Raw genomic sequence first — 22963 nt, 5'->3', positions numbered from 1 at the left:
TTGAGGGGAAAGCAGGACCTCCAAGAGCAGCAGCAGCAAGGAAGAAGGGAGTAGGAAAAAGGGCTGGGCTTCTAGTCCTTCTGGCTTTCATAGAGTATGACAGGATCTGAGAGGGAATACTGACCCCTCTCCGTTCTGCCTCCGCACCCCACTCAGATCCTTCACTGTCCTAAAGACCTTCACTCCAGATCCTCTTACCTGTACAAAAAATTAGCCTGGCCCACTCAAACCATAAGGCTGGACACTGGAGTTAATTTCTTCATTCACTCTGCAAAGCTCCATAGATGCTGACAGCGTTGCCAGATTCACATCAGTCAGACCAGAACACAGGATTAGGTCCCAAAGATGCATGACCCATATTAGAAGCATCATAGATTTAACGAAAAACAGTATTGCCTTGATTTGAACCAGAAAGAGATGGGCAGGTACTGTGTAGTGTACCAGTATCATATGTGTAGGATTTAGACATAAATGAACTTGAAGAATGCATTGGATTTACTGTTGAGGTATCAGTTGTCTATAGGGAGCATATGTCATAAAATCAATGCATGTGAGACATCATTCTCCCTGCATATATAATATACTGATACATCTGGGCACAGTGAGTCAGTCTAATGCATCTTGAAAATTTTAGAAATCTTGCAGAAATACATTAATTACAGTACTTTCAAAAAGAGTGACAGGCACAGAGTATAGTTGCTCAATACGTTCAGTAGATGTCACAGGAATTATTTCTGAAAATGTCAGATTTTTCTGTAAAGTATTAGATTTTATTTAATAAAATGTTCATTTGGGGCAAAAAATGTTAACAGCAGAAAAGAACTAGTAAGTTCCATTGGAGACGGCATGTGGTAACTGCAAGGAAGAAATGTAGCAAGCTCTTTTTGCAAGACTCAACAATATTGTTCATGGCTTATATTAGAATAGCAAATTAAAAATATTTTTTCCATTTGGAACTAAAATTAAAATGAAGTAATTTAGAAGCTAATAGAGTAGGTGACTCTTACTCTTGTTAACAAGTCAGACATCAGAGGACATGACTGAGCAGGACTTCCATAGATTGTCATTGAGGATGAGTGCAATAAAGTAACACATAAGTATCTTCAGGTATTATAACTGTACATTCCAGCTTGTATTCTACATACAAACAAGGAAAGAAAAAAGGAATAATTTAAAATAACATGCATTTGTTACAATGCTATGCTAAAGAACACTTCATGCCTTCAGATGTTTGTAGAAATATTATCCTTTGAAGTTTAGAATAAAAATGCTCCATAATTTGGATCAACATGTCTTATACTTTCCTTATTCTATCTCCACTAATATTGTTTCAAAACATGTATTTGACTATCTTTTTAAATGGAAAGGTTTCAATTTTTTTTTATTAATTTTTTTATTTTTTTATTTTTTTTATGCTAGGATCATAATTAAAGCTGTTTACATCACTGTAATTACATGCTGGTACATATGAAACATCTATAAATTCTTTAGGCAATGGCTTCTCATAGCTGTCATGAATTACAAAATCAGAGTAAGAAAAAAATTCCCAGCAACACAAACCACAGGATAAAAGCATTATTTTTTTTCTTTAGGAAGCTTATTCCTTTCTGAAGCTAAGACTAAAAAATAAGTAATTATTTTGAGATTATATTATTAAAATACTAACTGGAATAAAATTAAGTAAACATTGTGTTATTTTTAGTCCACTTCTGCTGGCTCTTAAAGATATTTGGATATTTGCTGGCAGTAGCAATCAGACACGAAAACTGCTCTGTGAGAAACTGTACAGTGATACGCATTCCAAGAACTTTAGTGTAGCAGTGGGAAGATTGCTGGATCATTCTCACACAATGTCAAAACACATGGGGAAAATGTTTTGCTCAATTAGCTTGTAATTATCCAGAGGTGAGCAGAATTTCCTCTGCTATCAATAGATGTGGCCTTCAAATTGAACTATCAATTGGCTTTGTCCTGTTTCTCATTTGTGAACTGTAAGACTGACTTTGTTTTTATGATTGCTCTAATAAATATTTTTTTTAAATTAAAATATATCTCAGATCTGTGAGTGCGTCTTTAAGGAGCTGAATATTGTGAGCTAGGGTTTACCATGCCAGTCACTGCAGGTGTGTTGTGCTATACAGTATACATGTATGTATCAACACAATGGTTGGTACTATTATTTGTGCTACATATATGCAATTTCTCATTTAATTTGAAATAAACAATGCCTTTAAATTAAATTACATATCTTAGTTGAGATACACATACATGCAAACATACTTCAGTGTTAATGTAAGCATTGCTGAATCTCAGGTATTTTTCTGCAGTATCCCTAATTCAGCATGAGAAAGAATCAGGTGCTTAGTTTTCAGTGAGCTTTGATGCTTCTTCTACTATCCATTTCAGAAAAGTGCCAAAACATCTGAAAATGTTTCTGTGATTCCTTAAACCTGACTGGCATTTGCTAGCTAATTCATGTCACTCTAGCAAGTGGTTAGCAAAAAAACTGGCATGTAGGATAAATCCTACATGGAACATCCAGGATACTTACATTTTGGCAAAGCAAAGTTTATATCTCTACTGCATACTTCATATGCACACTCCTTTATGTATACATACACATGTACATGCATATAATCTCTTTATGTATTTATATGTATGTCAGGCTTTAAAGAAGTTATGGACATGTTGTCAGTACCCCATACACTGAGATACACAGTTCCCTGAGACTTTGCCCACCAGAAACACTGAATAGTTCCTCACAGGCAGTGTCTCTGTAACCTATGACATCTATAGACCTTATTCAAATGTCCAAATTAGATCTATTATACCTAGCTAAGAGAGCTCTATATCTGCTCCATTTCATGGTATAAATGTGCCAACTGATTAAATTAGCATAGAAATGTTAACACCATCCTATTTTTAAAAAGGTGAGTCTTCTCCCTTAGCCTTCCCATTTGTCTAAGGACTTTCTAATTTTATACCAATTTTTTCTGTCTTTCTCTCTGCTACTTTAACAGCATCCTAAAAAAACCCAGGTATCCTAAGTGATTTGCCATATGAGTGTATGATGTGTAACTGCAGAAAGAAGTATAGCCAAGTACAATAGGTTTGCTTTTCTTAACAATGACGTAATGATAAAAAGCTTGGAGAAAAAAAATAATTAAAAAACTCCCCAATATTTTGTTTCTGAATTTGCCTCATTTATCTTATCCTTTACTACAGAAAATGAAGTTGCCAACTAATTTAAGATGATTGTTTCTAAAAAAAAGGCCTTGCTCAATAGTTCTAAAAGACACTGTGCATTTTTCTTTTAACTTTTTTTTTTCAGTCATTACAGGTTTAAATCTTAAGGATTAAGTACTAAAAATGAAACTTTGGTGAAACAATTGAAGTGATTTTTTTCTTAAGAAATGTGGTTAGAAAGACATGATCCTGTACCTCAGATTCCCCTAAGAAAGGGAGAACATTTGATCTACATGGACTTTTTTTTTTTTTTTTAATTTTTTATTTTATTTTTTAATTTAAGTGACAAAGAAAGGAGTTTTCTTAATTTTGGAAATGTTTTTCGCAGAGTGCTTCACACAATACTTCACATAATGTCTTTATTTTTAAAATTAATTACTCAGCCTGTGTATCTCTCTCACTTTTGGCAAGATGCTTTCCTTGTGTCTGAAACCCAGCAGAAAGTGCCTCATAGCGAGAAACTAGAGGGACAAAGTCTGTGGCCATGATTACCTCTCTTGCTTATCAAGTGGATCAAGCTGTCCAGCCTGTGTGTCATCCTTTTTTTCACACAACTTCAAGTATTTCAATCCAAAGGACTTTGTTTCCAAGATTCTTCTTGCTGATGCACAATTTGCCAAAGAGTTCAACAAGCAAAAATTAGGGCAGGTGAAATAATCCAGACCAAAGATCAGATACAATAAGAAACAATTATATATTCTCACTAATATAATAAGGATAAGCAGTACAGGGTGGGAAAATGAGCAGACTAACAGTTTTTTTCAGTGACTCAGTCATTTGGTATACAGTATAGTCAGGTTCTGTGAAGTTTTTGTGGGAAGTCTGGGGCGAAGAAAGGTTTGGGTAGGGATTCTTACTGGTCTATCAGCAATATGGTTATTTTCCATCTTCTGTCTGTTATTCTGGCACAAATATATGTACTGTGCAGACCGTATTAGAACAAAACCTTCCTCAAAAGATATGTTTGTTTCTTTCCTTCCCCTCCACCCACCTTGATGGATCAAGAATAGGAATCTTCAGTTCATAGCACTAAAACCTTATTTCACATTGTATTATTGAGTGGGGTTTTCATAAAAAAACACAACAACACAGCAAAAACAAACAAACAAACAAACAAACAATAAAAAAACCCAAAGAACTCTAGAAAGTGTGTCACTCTCCTTGTAAAAGTAAATGGGCAGAGAAAATTATATTACTGCCTGCCCAGCTCTAGCTTAAATAGACAAAATGGTCACCTTTCTTGCAATGCAAGTGCCTTGTAATTCATTGTAATACCCCACCTCTCAACTCTCCTCATAAAAAATCTGCAGCATTCATACAAACATCGTATCATTAGTAATAAGACTCTAACAAGATTTTATTTTATAAATATGTTCATTGAAAACCTTCCATGACTTCTAATTAATGGCTTTAACATTCACAATCATGCCTACATATGAAAAATTAAGGTACCCTTTTATATATATTTTATTTTTAGTATCTGCTGTACTGAAGTTAAATAATAGTTTGTTAAATGCTGTAGTTGCTTCCTATTCAGCTTCAAGAACATCTGGAGGTTACTGTGCAGCAAGCATAATATACTTACGTGTTATAATCAAAACTGACTACAGTTCAGTGGTATTCAATGGTCATTTACAAGCAATGTGTAGGCTTTTGCCAGTGATTTCTCTTGTTTACACACTACAGATTTTTATGTTCTGCTATTTCACTTTAATACAGCCATTATGAGGAATATCATACCCAAGTCTCTTTTTTAATGAATAATATTTTTCATTCCTTAGATAAAATTGTCGAAAGGATGCAATGACCAGTACGTTATGCACCAGCAATAAATGTGAAAAATGTAACTGAAATAAAGAACTGCTGTTTAGATGAAAAAGTATAAAAGACTACTTTTAAACCTCCACTCTTTGTTCTTTTCTGTCAGAATTAATTTATCCAAATATTTTTTTTTTCTGGCCTTCTACAATGTGATGGCAAAGACTTGAGAGCTGAAGGTGGAAACGAAAGTTGTTTCACTAAAGATAACTGTCATAAGGTGAGCAGACACAGACTCTGTTCCCCATCTGCAGCACCAGCCTCAGCAGGAGGCAAGAAAGACTCTGCTACAAATACTCTTGAACACTGATGCCCCAGTGAAACTGCAAGAGGGCTGAGCAGGTCATTGCTTTTTCAGTCCAGTCTCAGAACAGTAAGTTAATATACTGTCTTTCTGTAGGAATGACAGCAACAAAGAGAAACTTGAAAAGGCTATTGGCAAGCCTTTTTCAGGCACAGAGGATTTGAGAGGCGTGTTGGATAGACATAGTACAAAAGAGAGATACAGGGTCGCACACATCACTGGGCCACTAACAGCGTGAATTGTGTGAGAAATAAGTACCCTTTACGGAGAAACTACCTCCCTCCCCACACCCAAAAACTGTGCCTCATCTTTTTAAATGGCACATCTAATTGAAATGCATTTGAAGGAATGGTAACAAGGAAATAGATTAAGATCTTTTCCTTAAAATTACATTTTTGGGATCTTCATTGTTTTCCTAATAATTAGAATCACTCCACTGGTCAGCTTTAAGAGATGGAATTTTGCAACACATTTAGTGGGATTAAGAAAAAAAGCTTTTGGTGCATCTGCAGACTCATTCTAATCCATACAGTAAACCTGGCCTCATGCAAGGTTAGAAAAAAACTTGGAGACCATCACAGTAGGATAACTTGATAACCTTTGTAAATTATTTGAATCAGCCATGTGGGAATAACATTATGTCTGAAAGTATCTGTAGGGATGAGACCTTGGATATTCTTCTATAAAATAACTTCATTTCAAAACTGAACATTCACTGGCTGACACCAGCCATAAAGAAAGTTATCACTGATCATAAAGCGCATTTTCTGGTACCACAGTAGTGATAACCATAAAAAAAATAACTATCAAATTACCAGAAGAGTATCTGAGATTCCAGTTGTCCATTCACATGTTCAAAACAGCAAGTAAACATAGTTGTGCAGGTCAAAACAAATATTAAAATCTGCTGTTTTATTAAAAAAAAACTATGTATTTAATTCAAGTGCAGTGTCTTGCTTAAAGAAATTATGGCTTGTCAGAGCTCAGGACTGGCAGGACACAGATCTGGATGTGCCATAGAAATGGCCCATTTAGCAAACTCACTGTCATCCCACCACTTGGCATTCATGCACCTGGCAGCTCCAAGTGGGACGAGCAAAAGGTGCTGCTGATTGAGATGCTCGTAACTGGTGTTGGCTGCTGCTTGCCCAGGATAGTGAAGGTAATGCTGCAGTTTCAAGCCAGATGCACAGAGGTGCTCTGGCTGGAATATCTGTCACCAGGCAGGGTGTCTATTTGTGTCTGTTGTTACCATCATATTGGGAAGTAAGGGGAGTAAAAGTGAAAGGAGATAGAGTGGAGTCAATGCTTTCTCCTGCTTATTTACATTCTGCCAACAGAAATTAGCCACAATGTTGTCCAAATATTACTGTAAACCTCCCTCTGAATCATTACAAAGATATTATTTTCCTATAAAACCTGTGATTATCCCTTCACATCCTGTAAATCTGCCCTGTGTATGCCATGCTTGGAAGTTTTCTCAGGGAATAACGAAATGCTTCCCTATTCCTACAGAAAACCTGGATAGTTGTAGTGACTGTCCATTCTAGTTGTTCCTGTGTTCAATCCCAGTGATCTCTCATTAAGCATTCAAATCATAACCATGTATTACAGCTGGCTGCTTCTGGCAAGATGACAAGAGTATAAAACAGCTCAGAAAGCAAAATCCTTCTCTCCACTGTGTTTGATGAGACCAGAACTGCATTAGGCAGAGGAGAACCTGTATTATGCCAAGGTGCCAGGTTCCTGCCACCTACATTACAGATTAGCACTTATTTGCCATTTACTGTTGGTATTTCTTTGCCAACCTCTTATCGAATAGTATTTTATGGACAACAAATAGAATGTACATTCTCTGTAAACAGGTTTGCACAATATATACATACAGGTCTCCTCTTGAATTTGAAAAGCCTACACATGTGAAAGGGAAAACTAGGCATGGTGGATAGCTAACATGAAATTACTGCAGCAGGTAGACTTTTAGGTGGCTATAGTACCATTAACTGTGGGTCTGTAAGTAAGAGTATGGACACATATGAAGTAGATAAAGATGTAGTTTGGGTATGAAACAAGCTGCATTGCAATGTGGTAACAGAAACCAGGATACTCCTGCAATTGCATTCAATTCTTTAGAAATGAGATTGAGAATTTAACATATTCTGGAGGTTCTACAACCAAAGACATTCCCATTTAACATAAAGCAGTACATAGAGCATCTCTTTACCTCTCTCCCTGGAAGGAGCCTATAGAAGCAGTTTTGGGAAAGTATGTGTACAGCATTTTTCAGGTGCAATGTTACAGTCCTTTTAAACATTGAATTTTGTTTTCCTACTGTAACCTAGCTGCACTATTGTCATATCTCAATTTGATTCTGACCATTGGTGTATTTTTAAACTCTCAGCTGAGGTAATTTTGTCCCACTTGAGAATTTTAGCCTCTGTAAAAAAGAACTAAGATTTTTACTGGTCTGGTAGCAGAGTATATAAGCATGTACAGGATCTTCATGAGCCTTAATTGCACCAGTAAAGAAGACTGATAAAATGTTATCTATTAAAAGATTTCACAATGTTTGAAAGCTCGGATCTGAACAGGATCATAGTCATCCTTGTTTACTCAGTCAATCCATGCTTTGCCGCTTTTAAACCCAATAAGGAGGGCAGAAATACTCCTTTGTAGTAGTTCCCCATGCACAGAAATTCTATGGTGATACCTTTTAAAGCTGAACTATTACAATACCTAATCAGTCACACACAGGAAAGAACCTCCGATGTTTCACCAACTGCAAAATAATCATGAATAAGCAAAGCTCCCTACAGCCCTTGGAGAATTTCTGCTACTTGTGAAAACCATGTGAATTTAATAGCTGGACAAGACTGATTATATTATGTTCAGCACGTAATAGAAGAAAAGTATAGAATAGAGCAATGAGAAATTTATGCTTTGACACAACTTGTGTATGTAAATTATCACTCTTCAGCTATGAAAATTGCTTTTTTTTTCCTTAAACAATGCAAAATGAGGGACAGCAAGACAAAAAATGTCACTCAGTTCAAATTTTTCCTAGAGGAATGAAAAACAGGATGACTATAACGATGATGATGATTTCTTTTCAGTATTTGATATTTTTCTATATGTAAATGAATCTGGGAGTCATAGTTATATCAGAAATGTTTTACAGGAAGTATTTTATTTAATGGGTTATATTTTAATCTCTTAGACTCACAGGTTTACATGTCGAAAGGGCCTGGCTGCTTGTGGTCCAGTTGAATTCTTCTCAGATTTCTGCAAGTCTTCCCCAAAGCTTGCAGGCACAAGAGGCAGGTTCATCCTCAAACCTTTCTGACAGAGGTTAAGCCATTGCAGCACCCCAGCTACACTCAGGGCCACAAGAAGGCTTTTAAGAGAGAACATCCCCTGATGAATGAACATCCCCTGTTCAATGAACAAAACAGAACCAAAACCTCCCTTTGAACTATCTCTTCACTTTTTCCTCCTATTGTTATTGTTGGTCAGGTTCTTCTTTTATAACAGTTATGTTGATGTAGGTAAATGACACTTTCGGCTTTATACCAAGACACTAATTTGATCACGGAGATTCTTGCTTTCCAATAGCTTCAGTTAATCATCTTTGTAATCACTAAGACTAACTATTTATGGACATATCTGCATTAGTGTAGTTCTGCAAATCATAGTAATGAAAATGGCTTCTGGATCAAGTAATTTGTTAAAAAAAACGACAAGTATGAAACTGGCATTTATATTTTTTTTTTCCTTCCTATTCTTTTACTATACTTTGTGTATGCTTGTTTATACACCTAGGATTAGTTAATACTAATAAAATTATGGGAAAATAAAATTAAAAAATGTCACCTAAAACAACATTTTCCCCCAGTCTCTCTCCCAAAACAGAACTCTCAGACCTGTATGAATATCTCTAGTGCTGAGCAGAACGGGACCCAAAAACTTCACAGTCTCTCAGATGTAAACCAGGGTCTGACCCTCATTTTAGGACCCTCTCCAAGCACAGCTGTGAGCTACATAAGGTCTAATATGTCTGCACTCAGGTGAAAAGTTATACAAATAATAAACAAAAAAATTGAGGTGCTTTAAGTGACAATTTGTTAGCCTTAAGGTTATCTCAAGTACTCTTCGCATCACCAGAGGAAGACACCAAATGACCAGATGACCTGGAAGATCAGATTGCCCCTGTTATGCTGAATTCTCAAAATGGGAATTATCTGTATTGTCACTACTTCACTGTCCATAATTTTTATTTATTTCAGACTATTGTTATGCTGGGTGCAAAATTATGATTACATTTACCTGCAAGTGCAGGTTCAATGCATGCAACAGAATCTCCTGCTTGGACTATTCATGTGCAAAACAAAGTTTCACTGTTCTCTTTGAGGAATATATTTTACTTCTTTTTTAACAATGGAATTAATCACTACAAAATATTATCAGTTCATCATAATTGTTAGTAAATCATAAAGTTACCACAACCTACAAACATTGGGTCACCCTCCTCTAAGTATCAAAGCTAAATTCATTATTGCTGCTCTGTAAAGGAAACACGGCTAGATCTTGATAATGCTCCCCCAATGGCAAGAATCTCACAAATACCTGAGTGCTAGGAAGTAGGATCAATCCTAAAGAACAATTGCCAATGCTATCCATGAATTACACTGTAATTTAGTGTGATTGAGATGATCTAAATCTTCATTTGCAGCCACTCATATTTCTTTCAAAACTTTCTGACGCACTTAGTTTTTTGTTGTTGGGTCACAGGTGTCAATCTCTGACATGATATTGGTAAAAGAAATCTCTTTCACCAGCTTGTTTCAAATGGCACAGGAAGGAGGCTAAGTGTATGTGGTAAGTCAAGGGAAAGAAGTTCATATTTTTCATCATGTTAATGTTATATAGGAAGGGTTGTGTTTTATATGTTACAACTGAGTGTGGGCAAGACTTTCCTGAAAGAACTTGAGCTTTGAAATACTTGAGAGAGGGCTTTTGTGGGTGATTGTGTGTCTATGCAGATAGCTCAAAACCCCATTCATGTGTCAGAATACTCTGAAAATGTGTTTATGCTACATCACTTCTGCTTAACTTCCTTCTGCTTTGTTTACTCAACTGGTATTTTAGGAACTTTACAGTATGAAGCCATCAAATGTCAAAAGACCAAGTCAGGTATAAACATCAAAATAAGAAAAGAAAAGAGATAAACATTTGTTACTAGGGCAAGCAGAATTGAAGCTGTGGTGTTTACTGTAGGAATGATGGACTCAGACTCTTCTTGTCTGTCCAAAAAAAAAAGCTAATGCTATACAGATTTCCTAATTTTTTTGCTCTTTATTATCTTTTATATTATTGACTAAAAAACTTCTAGGTAAAGGATATTCCAAGATTATTTATTTATTGATTGATTTACTTATTTATTTTAAGATTTCCGTTAGAAACCCACTGTTCTGACATGTCTTGGAAACTTACCTTATTACAAGACTCATCTGCTTTCAACTTTGTGGTACTATCCAACTCCCATTTTCCCCAAAATTAAAAACAGATTTGCAATACTGATGTAGAATTCATGTAACCTTTCATGTTACATAGCACTTTAACAGATGGCACCCAGATATCAGTTCCTGTGTTTTGAGCATCACAGCATAACTGATGCTTTATTCCTAAGGTAGAAAAGACATTTCTTTCTCATGGAGAAGCCTCAATGCAAGTCTCACGGGAGCAAAAGCTAGGTCTTATATGGACTTCCTTTTAATTTATTCAAGATATTGATGGGAACTGCAGCAGAAAGAGACATGAGTTACAACTCACATCATAACATCAATTTTTATGCCTAAAGGACTATCAACATTATAAAGAATCAGTATAGTTCAACCTCAAAACCCAAGATAACCTTACCACTTATCTTATGGGAGCTGACATATTTCCTGAAGAAATTTTCCAGGCAGATATTCATACTCCTTCATACATCAGCTGCTTTCCTTGACAATTTATTTGCCATCTCTGTGGTATTTATAAAATTTTAAAGCTAATAGCACAACAAATACAATTAATAGCACCACGGATGCATGTAAATCTTGTGAATAACAAATTGTAAATGTCATAATAAATGAAATGAATGGGACAGAAGTTGAGTGCCAAACGCAAATAGGTATAGTTGTATGAGAAGACTATCCACTCACATATTGAAGCAAATAGCCCTCTTGCTAAAGGCTAATTGCTTCCCTGGTATTATAGTATACCATGTTTTTTAAATATATAATATCTTTACTTCTTCAGAAATCAGTGGGTGAACTGAGGCTGGACCAGTTGCAGTTACTTTGTTTGAAACAGGTAGGAACTTGAAGAAAGATAAGTGATTTACCTTCCAGGACTGCATAAAGGATTAAGGCTTTTATCTATATATGGGTTTCCAAGGAAGGATCTCCTAAATCCTAAGTGTCCTTAGGGAGATATAAAATATTTCTTTTTTCTATCTCTTTCCTTCAGTCAAATTCTGTTTTATCCAACACCTGAGCTTAGATTACCTTCTGAAAGGGAGTAGCCAGACTTCACTTGTGATTGAGCAGGCCTTGCTTTCTCTGTTTACTACAGTTGAGGGTGGATGCACTGCTGTTACACTCATCTGTAGCTGCCATCAAGAAAGATGCATCTTACTCATCCTAGGTGAAGTGAATGCTCTTTGAGAAAGATGGTGGTAGTCAATGCCCAAATACAGGCCAGAGAACCACTGAATGGTTTGGGTACAGTATACATTTTGGGTACAGTTCTGGTGTCATCAGCACAAGAAAGATATAGACCTGTTGGAGAGGATCCAGAGAAGGGCCACCAAGATGATCACAAAAAGGCCTGGAGCACCTATGAAGACAGGCTGAGAGAGCTTCGGCTGTTCAGCTTAGAGAAGAGAAGTCTCCAGGGAGACCTTATAGTGGCCTTCCAGTACTTGAAGGAGGTCTACAGGAAACCTGGGGAGGGGCTTTTCATCAGAGAAAATAGGACAAGGGGTAATGGTTTTAAACTGAGAGAGGGGAGATTTAGGTTAGATATTAGGAAGAAATTATTCATTATAAGGTTGGTGAGGAACTGAAATGGGTTGCCCAGGGAGGTTGTTGATGCCCCATCCCTGGAGGTTTTCAGGCCAGGTTGGATGAGGTTTTGTGCAACCTGGTCTAGTGATAGAGTTCTCTGCTCATGGCAGAGAGGTTGGAACTTGATGATCTTTAAGGTCCCTTCCAACCTCAATAATTCTATGATTCTATGGTTGCAGGGGACCTTTACAGGTCCTCTAGTCCAACTCCCTTGTCATGAGCAAGAACATATTCAACCAGACAAGATTGCTCAGAGTAACCTGGAATCTGCTACTAAGCTGAAGGAGAAGGGGGGGCTACATACACTTGTCTCTCTTAGCAGTAGTTTTGTCCTTAATTGGACAGGCCTCAGTATGGACTGAGGGAGTTATTCCAAAGAAACTGGACATGCAGATAACAGAAACTTCTATATTGAACAAGGCTCACAGGCAGACTGACAGTGAAGAGCCTGTAGCACAATCTTTACACTTAGCCAAAAAGTTCTACAGAGTGCTGAGTTCTCTTGTCCAATTTGTTTTGTTTTTTGGTTTTTTTTTTTTAATGTCAGTGGGCTTATGAGACCAGAGTTAAAAATGGAGTATGAATTAATAAGAGGAAAACAAAACCAAAGACATAAAGCAAAACAGTAAACCCATTAGCCTTAAGCAGTATCACTCTGAACTGTGATCTATACTTAACTGCAGGAAAACAGAAAACCAGAGGTTTTTGTCTTGCTTAATAACCTTGCCTGTATTTTGCAACTTCAAAAAAACCCCAACAAAACAACAAGGAAAGCAAATATATCAAGAAAATAGCAGATCTGTCCAGCAAAGCTGGATGAACTGTTAGATTCCAAACTGTTCTTTACACCCATTTTTCTCTTCTGTGTTCATGTTGTTTAGTGCTTCCCTCACTGCAACTGTGGATCCTATTGCCAAGATCTTCAGAAACTAAGGACTCTCCAAAGCTTGTACATAAACAAGGAATACAGAGGATAACAGGTACATCAAAACCTTGTCAGCTCCCACATGCTCATTCATACCTGATAGGATAGTGTCATTTTCAAGACACCGCAGTAAAATATAGCAAATAACCCACAGCTTTTTACAGATGTGAGGGTAGATGACATTATATACCTTCCAGAAACACTACCTTTTGTTCATTTATTAATCTTTTATCCCTATCACATCCTTCCATGATCCATACAGGCTTAAAATGGAGTGGAGAAAACTCAGTAGTTTGAATATTGAACTACATAACAAATTGTACCCTTAAACCACCTCCTTTCCTATGAATTATTTCTGCAGAGACATATTTCATATTTTCATTATAAGAGGAATATGAGTAGAAGAAGTGCATGTTTAGAGATGGGATGAAAAGGGCAGGGCTAAGAAAGCATCTTTGACTTATTGAGTCCTTATTCTTAAAAATATCCTCCTGTCACATATTTCAAACTTTGTATTTGGTAAATACATTTCACACAATTGTTCTTTTTTCTCCCACAGCTCTGTCGCTTGTTCAAAAAAATGCTGTTATTCTTCCTATTGGCTGCAGTATCCCCTGACATTTTACAAGCAGCAGTACCTTTCTAACAAAATCTTCAAAGTAGCCTGTCTGCAAATGGCAAGGGAGCCTATCAGGACGAAAAGCTGAGTCCTTTCATGTGAAACTGTGCTGTCTGAAAAGTACTGGCTGTTAGATTTAAAGGAAGATAACCTACCCCTGGTGTTACCCTTAGTACTTGTCTGCCTTTTGTGGGTGCACGATTCCTCATTTCACCAGAACCTGCTTATTGCTGCTCCCTGCAATAATGAACATTGACATGGAAGCACTAATAACTACTGCAGAGAAGACAGAAAACTATCATCGCCAGAAGTGAGCTTGCAATTTCCAGTAAATAAAATAGAGTTGGTTGAAAAACTACTAATCCAGTGGATGAGGTGGCATCTGGTGGAAAAATTCTCACCTCGTTCTGTACATCTACTACTCCATTTTTACATTAGATAAAAGTGTAATTGAAAGGATTTGGACATTGTCAATTTTAATCAAATAAATTTTGGATTTCAAATCTTCTCAACATTTTAGCTTGTTTTCATTCCTGAGAATTATGTTTTGAATGCTGGAACTGTAAGAAGTACAGAAAGTAAACCTATAATTCATATTTTTACTCATTTTTGGAAAAGGAGAGGAAAGTTCTGTCCTTGGTGGCAGCGACAAAGACAATAAAGGATCTGCTACTTGATTGTCTGACAGATTCTTAAGAGGACAACAAAAAACTTAATCTCTGTGGCTCTGAAAAACCGCGCTAATCACTGTTCATATAATCAACTAGAAAATGGATTTGTATTTGTAAATGTTCTGTTAAAAAAGAACAGAACTCCTTTGACTCTGTGGCCATCAACAAAAAAATAAAAAATCTGCAACTTCAGATGGGATTGCTTGAATAATAGATCTCTGAATGCATTTTGCCTGAAGACAAAAGTAATTAAAAAATTCAAATATTAATCAATGCCCTGCCAGTTGACTTTTTGGCAGGAAAAAATGAAAAATAAAAATTTATATTGAGGACTAACAAGCATTCTGAGTGACCACAGAAACATGTTTTGCCTCTCTGTAGTGCTGCTTAACTTTTTTTATTGTGTTTACATTTTGAAACTAGAATAAAAACTGTTATGAAACAAAAAATCAGTTCAGATTTATTGTATTTTCTCTACTTTTGCTGGACAAAAACTATGTGGCAATTTCCAGGAACGGTAAAATGAAAGATGTCAATTCTATAGGACTTATCTAGAAGTAATAAACAGAACCAGATCGGTGCAAATCACTTTAATGAGAATGCATGTCTTATTAAAACCCTATAAATACTCTAGGAATTGTTATATTTAAAATGCCTGTAATAGAACAGTCACACAATTTTACATTCCTACTTACATTTCATGTAAATAACCATTTTAAAAACAAGGAAAAATATTAAACCCACACAATAATCTAAACAGGCTCAGGTCTGGTTTATTTTAGTTAAAAAGCTAATATGCACATGAATTAAAAAACCCACAATAAAATTTAAGAGATGGGAATAACAGCTCAAAATGTCTGCATGTGAAAAAAGAAGGCTACTAACAAATCAGATGCCTTCTTGAATATTATCAAATGTCTTTTTTGTTGTTGTTGTTGTTGTTTTTTTTGTTTTTTTTCCGACTGCTCTTAATTAAAAAACCACAACAGGTTTCAGTGGGAACAGAATCTGATTGTTGGAGATGGAACAAAGAGTATCTGAGTCTTTGTGTTTCAGGTTCATCTTGCCACACACGTTCAGTGATAACATACAGTTAACTCCACCATTCATTTCCCATTCTACCTAGCCCACACAGTTTTCTGAAAGAGAAGAAATGAAGTGAAAATCTTCCCTGGCGACATGACCAATTGTGAGTAGTTAGGAAGGAGTACTGAATCAAAATGCAGAATCGAATAAAAAATTAAGTCAGTTTTAGACAGGAAAAAAGTGTATGGTGTATTTACGGCTATACTGCAGCAACTAAAACTGAAGTATCCTGCAGTGAAGTAGCAGAAGCTAGCAGAGGCTAATTTGCAAATTTTCTCTCCAAAATGAAATCTAGATAAGATTGAGAATAGCACAGAGGATACTGTAAGGGAAGCAGAAATCAGAATCCTCAATCCAAGAGGAAAGTTGGAATAAATTAAGAGATTGAAACAAATTTAAAATAAACAAAAGACTATTTTTTTCAGGCAACAAATAATTAGTGTTCAAAGTTTTTATCAGAGTAGTTTTTATTTAAATTATTTACTGGTACAAGACAGCTTTGTTTTATGAGGACCACAAATATTTTATTTACATTTCATACATAAGGAGATTTTGAAAGCTAATTCAAGAAAATACATAAAAATCCATTAATAAAAAACTAAATTGATGAAAAGCTCAAAAAAATGCTTCTGTGCTAAAGGCAGCCTTGCATTTCACTCGCTTTTAAGAAATGTAGTTATCATATTAGTGACTTTGCTGGTCTAAACCAAGATTTAGATACATTTGCTTCTGTATGAATATTGTGGCATACTGAATACAGTATTTTTTACTCAGGCATATAGGCTGCTTCCAAAAAGAAAAATAAGAATTTTTTTGAAGTTCAGAGATTGCTGGATGTGTACTGAGACTGAGCTGACAGCTCACACTGTTCTATTCTTTCTAAGTTAGAGCTACACTGGAAATGCTGTTTTTCTATTTACCATTAAGCCATCAGACACATATATACACATATCTATTTAATTTTTCAGTCATGTTTATCCAATAAGCAATGACAAGTAGAATCCCATAAAGTTAGAGAACAGTCTTATTCATTCTGATATATTTTTCCCAAGCCATCTGTTATGATATAAAAACATAATATCCTCATATTCTATATAACAATAGCATATTTAAGGAAGATGAACTAACATCACTATTATTAGAATGTATATATCTGGCCATTGTCTATCTTTACTTTGTCTTTCTCCAAATTTTCAATGGTATTATTTCCTTGCACTTTTATAAAAATGCGTAGAGTGATGTGTTGGCTCACAGTGTTTATTATTGCACCCAGCTCCATATAAAAACGTAATAGTAAGATTTTGGGCATAGTTCTGAGGAAGTTTATAATTTTGTTACTGTCTAAAAGCTCAATGCATACCCAAGCAGTTGAAGCATAATTAGTATTTGAGGAATAATGTAAACATAGTGTATTGGGAAATTCATGTTCGAGTCATCTGTGTACTGTTTTCTCAACATAAAAGGAAAAAAAGAAATTCTTTTACCCATTAGATTTCCATAAAATCCAATAAAAGATGACTTTACACCTGATAATTTATTTAAACTCTGAGGTTTTCATTTAACAGTAGTGTTTAATTAACAATTTATCAATAGAAGTGGCTATTGTTTTTCTTTACAGGATTGATACTTTATTACTGTCATTTACATTTGTACACGTCCTGAGTAACATTTCATCTATTCCTGTTTGCATTTTTCATGCTTTATGTGTTAGCTATGATTAAGTAAAGCATGACAACTTACAAACATGCAACTCTTGAATTTTCATTGTATCATTCTTTCTAATTCTGTATCAAAATAATTATAACTCTATGAAAATCATCTGCATGCTGGCTGTTATTACCTGTGTTTTGAAGCATACAATAGGCACAGGCAATTTCTGTTCTTCCAACGTGCATTCAGATGTATAATAACATTCTACCATAAATAATTTTCTATATGCTCAATAAAAGCCATTGTGCATGTGAATGTCTGAGCCCTCACAAACAGATCTAGTAAGATCAGTTGGAGAAAGCTATTTGTAGTGTTCTACTGACTACAAAGATAATGCCAATAGTAGCAACTCATTCCATACAGTAATACAGAATATTAATGTTCATTTCATTTCTGATAGCCATATGGTTAAAATGGTCTAAGTTGTTATAGAAACTAGAGTTTTTAAAACATTTGCTGGTCACAGCATGACATCACAGAATGACAGAATAGTCATGGTTGAAAAGGACCTCTGAGAGCACTGAGTTCAACCATCACAAACAACCAACCAATCAGAAACCCAACCACAAAACAAAACCCCAAACACAAACGCCACACACACACTACCAAAAAACACCCACAAAAAAATCCACAACCTTGGCCACTACAGCATGCCCTGAAACTCCACACTTAAACGTTTCTTGAATACCTCCAAGGATGGTGACTCAAACACATCCCTGTGCAGCCTGTTCCAGTGCCAACATTTCCAAGTCGTCTTTCACAGAAAAGCTCTAGGGTGGTAATGAATATCAGCTGACTCTCCAAAGTTTAAGTTTCCCACTGAATTTCACAGTGCACAAAATATTCAGTTATGAAATGCTCTAACTGTTCTTGTCAGGTGAAGCACTGATAATCACTTCAATCCTGGTAGTCCAACTTGTCCTTCCTTTCCCACGAAGGACCTTCAGAAACTATTTCTGTAGCTTTTTAATTGCTATGTACTTCCCTGTGTTTACTTCAATTTTCAGATTGTTTCTGCACAGTTGCTTTCTAAAGAGACCTTTTGAAGCCACCAAACAGAGGTAAAATCTACTTTTTCTAACTCCTGCCACACTCGTGAATCTTCATGAGGCTTTAAGAAAGTGTGGTACAATCTGAGACAATGGTTCCATTACCAGAAGGGTCTACAGAAAGAGTATAAGGAAATAAAAAAAACAAAACAAAACAAAACAAAACCTACAAGCTCCAAAAAGGCAATTGAAGTGTATTTAGTAATTACACTAGTCATCTCAAGATGTTTCTTTAAGTATGCAGTGTCCTAGAAAATTCTAAGGGATTTGGTAGAGTTCCTGAGAAGAACATACCAGCTGCTAGAGCTCTCTGTAGAAACTGGTAATTCCATTTTCAGGCTGTTAATACAATGAGACACTGCATGACTGTTTTATGCTCAATAACAAAAATTGCAGGGCAGTGATTGTCATTTCAGGATCTTGCATGCACCCAGATATTCGATACTGTTGTATTCCTCCCCAAGACAAGAGGGCATGGCCTCAAGCTGCTCCAGGGGAGGCGTAGGTTGGATATTAGAAAGTAGTTCTTCATGGAGAGGGTGATTAGACATCAGAATGGACTTCCTAAGGAAGTGGTGGAGTTACCATCCCTGGATGTGTTCAAGGAAAGGCTGGATGTGGCAATTAGTGCCATGGTCTAGCTGATGTGGTGGTGTTGGTTATAGGCTAGACCTGATGATCTTAAAGGTCTTTTCCAGCCTTAGTGATTCTGTGATTCTGTGATTCAGTAGTCCTGTTCCCAGATCCTCCTGACTAGACCTCCTCCCCTCCTGGCTAGTTCTTTGCAAATCTGCCTCTCATTTGCTGCTCCCTGCCAGGGATGGTAGTGTTCAGCTGCTCCCAGAACTAAAAACAGATACAATTTATTCTTCTCGTGGACATACAGCAGGAGTCAGTAGAAAGTGGCTTCATTATTATACAGCAAAGTGACACTAAGCAATGCTTAATAGATAGAATAGGCATTTTTAATTAAGCAGACTACCTTTAGTTCCCTTGTGATCTTTCTGAACAAATCGTTCAGAATCGATCACAGTGCCTGTCATCTTTCTGAACAGATTTATTCCCATCTCCTTTTACATATATAATCAGTTATTTATATACATAACTAGTAATGAGAAGTGGCCCTTCTAACTGTTCTTGTCAGGTGAAGCACTGATAATCACTTCAATCCTGGTAGTCCAACTTGTCCTTCCTTTCCCACGAAGGACCTTCAGAAACTATTTCTGTAGCTTTTTAATTGCTATGTACTTCCCTGTGTTTACTTCAATTTTCAGATTGTTTCTGCACAGTTGCTTTCTAAAGAGACCTTTTGAAGCCACCAAACAGAGGTAAAATCTACTTTTTCTAACTCCTGCCACACTCGTGAATCTTCATGAGGCTTTAAGAAAGTGTGGTACAATCTGAGACAATGGTTCCATTACCAGAAGGGTCTACAGAAAGAGTATAAGGAAATAAAAAAAACAAAACAAAACAAAACAAAACCTACAAGCTCCAAAAAGGCAATTGAAGTGTATTTAGTAATTACACTAGTCATCTCAAGATGTTTCTTTAAGTATGCAGTGTCCTAGAAAATTCTAAGGGATTTGGTAGAGTTCCTGAGAAGAACATACCAGCTGCTAGAGCTCTCTGTAGAAACTGGTAATTCCATTTTCAGGCTGTTAATACAATGAGACACTGCATGACTGTTTTATGCTCAATAACAAAAATTGCAGGGCAGTGATTGTCATTTCAGGATCTTGCATGCACCCAGATATTCGATACTGTTGTATTCCTCCCCAAGACAAGAGGGCATGGCCTCAAGCTGCTCCAGGGGAGGCGTAGGTTGGATATTAGAAAGTAGTTCTTCATGGAGAGGGTGATTAGACATCAGAATGGACTTCCTAAGGAAGTGGTGGAGTTACCATCCCTGGATGTGTTCAAGGAAAGGCTGGATGTGGCAATTAGTGCCATGGTCTAGCTGATGTGGTGGTGTTGGTTATAGGCTAGACCTGATGATCTTAAAGGTCTTTTCCAGCCTTAGTGATTCTGTGATTCTGTGATTCAGTAGTCCTGTTCCCAGATCCTCCTGACTAGACCTCCTCCCCTCCTGGCTAGTTCTTTGCAAATCTGCCTCTCATTTGCTGCTCCCTGCCAGGGATGGTAGTGTTCAGCTGCTCCCAGAACTAAAAACAGATACAATTTATTCTTCTCGTGGACATACAGCAGGAGTCAGTAGAAAGTGGCTTCATTATTATACAGCAAAGTGACACTAAGCAATGCTTAATAGATAGAATAGGCATTTTTAATTAAGCAGACTACCTTTAGTTCCCTTGTGATCTTTCTGAACAAATCGTTCAGAATCGATCACAGTGCCTGTCATCTTTCTGAACAGATTTATTCCCATCTCCTTTTACATATATAATCAGTTATTTATATACATAACTAGTAATGAGAAGTGGCCCTTAGAAAGACTCAGGCATACAGTGAAAGGAGGAATACTTGTAAAATCTTTTAACTTAAGATGTCTTTCTTAAAGCCCAAAATAATTTGCTGGGACTAATTTAACCTTCACTTAACTTAGCCAGTACACCTGTGGACAAAACTGGAAAAATCTGATCAAATACCATTTGGGCAATATAACATTTCCAATCAGACCTTATATTCTGATGATTTACTGAAAAGTAAAATAATTTAAATTGTGCAATAGAGATATTCAGGAAAAGAGCACTAGAGAGTATTTCAGTAAACTCCTTCCTGTACCCCATGTTGTAGGTTAAATTTCAGGTATGGTAACACTGGAATTTATTTCTGGATGATAAACACACATTATTTGGATGATGGAGTTCTTTGTTCAGGTGCTATGGTAGGGTCTGCAGCTTGCTTAATTGACTTCTTGATGCCATATCCAAATTTCTGATGGATTGTTTTTATTCCAACTTTTTGTGTTACCATTTTGTCATTTTTGAAACATATTTTTATACTCATCTCAGCAGCATAAATGTTTCTGTCTTTTTGCTGTAGCGTGTGAGGCCTGGTCATACTCCAGTGCATGATCTTCAGAAGATTTAAATTTCTTACTTATATCACTACTGTTGAAGAAAAATGTGAATTTACTTTGCTTATGTTATGTTCTTTTGAGTGTTATTGCACTGGTCATCTATACAACTTAGATTTCTTCCAGCTCTTTCAGCCGAGTCCAACATATGATGATGGTTTTCAGAGTGGCTGAAGCTGTCTGTCTATTCTACCATATGTTTCCTTTTCTAACTTAGTTTCTTAATCAAGGTAGCTGCAGAATGTATTTTATGTTTTTGTGCAGTTTAGAATTTTTGTTGTATAATTATGCAATTTTCAGATGGCAAGCCAAAACGATTTATCTGTTTTAATGGTTTCAGAGCTTCTGATCTACTTTTGTACTGAGTGGTTGCTACATTTGCTATTTTAAATTTATTATTTCTTTACCTATAATATTTTCTCTTCTCTAGATACACAAGTCAGAAACTTACTTTTATGATCTGTTCTGTTTTCTAAGCTACTTCTTCCATCCACATTGTTTTTGGTATTTTTTTGGATTACAGATACTCTGTCATGTGCATATACCGTATTATGTTGAAAGTCTATCTCATGTTCTTGATAGAGAGTGGCATCTCTGTTGTCAAGATCTCAGCCACTATATTGTGACTATTGGTGATTTAAGGGGCAAGACTTCATCTTCAGCTGGCAGCTCTGGAAGCTCAATAATAGGCATTTTAGTCACCCGGATGCTTTCAGCCATGACTTTTTCATTATGCTTTCTGGAGCTCATGATCAAACCTCACCTGAGGCACAAAGCAGATCTACCTTGGTGCAATGATTTCATTCCAAAGAGCACAGCTAGTAGCTCTGTTGCAGTACATTCACACTCTCTTACTGAGTCTTTCATGGACATTTAATCAAATGTACCAAATTGCTGCTTTTCTATTACTACAGTTCCCTGGATAAATCAAGCAATAAGTTCTCAGTTGCTAGTAATAGGTAGCAACTTGTTTTCTATGTGCTGTTGTGCACATCTAAGGATCAATGCAAATCATTAGAAAGAATAGCTAGTTCTCAAGAATGTAATTTCATAAAAAAGCTTTAAAGTTAAAGCATTTTCTTCATACACTGAAACGGAACAAAGCTGTCAGGATGTTTTTCATTAAAAAATAGGGGAGTATGGTTGTCTCAAAATAACAAGCATGACCAAAGTTAGGATACTTGTATGATATTAATACATTCTAACAACCACGTTAGTGACATAGTTTTTCAGGTTTTCCTATTAGGGCTCTACCATTTCAAGAATGTAATTGAATATCCACTTCACCAGGAAAGTGTTCAAACAATGCCAGCACTAGGCGGGGGGGGGGGGGGGGGGGGGGAGTAAAAAAATTTCAATACACTTTTTGGATATCAGTCTATTGCCTGAAGAATT

The sequence above is a fragment of the Chaetura pelagica genome, unplaced genomic scaffold, assembly GCF_000747805.2.
Source record: "Chaetura pelagica isolate M959 unplaced genomic scaffold, ChaPel_1.0 scaffold126, whole genome shotgun sequence".
In the NCBI taxonomy this organism is placed as follows: domain Eukaryota; kingdom Metazoa; phylum Chordata; class Aves; order Apodiformes; family Apodidae; genus Chaetura; species Chaetura pelagica.
The sequence above is the reverse complement of the archived record's forward strand: the minus strand, read 5'-3'. Positions refer to the sequence as shown.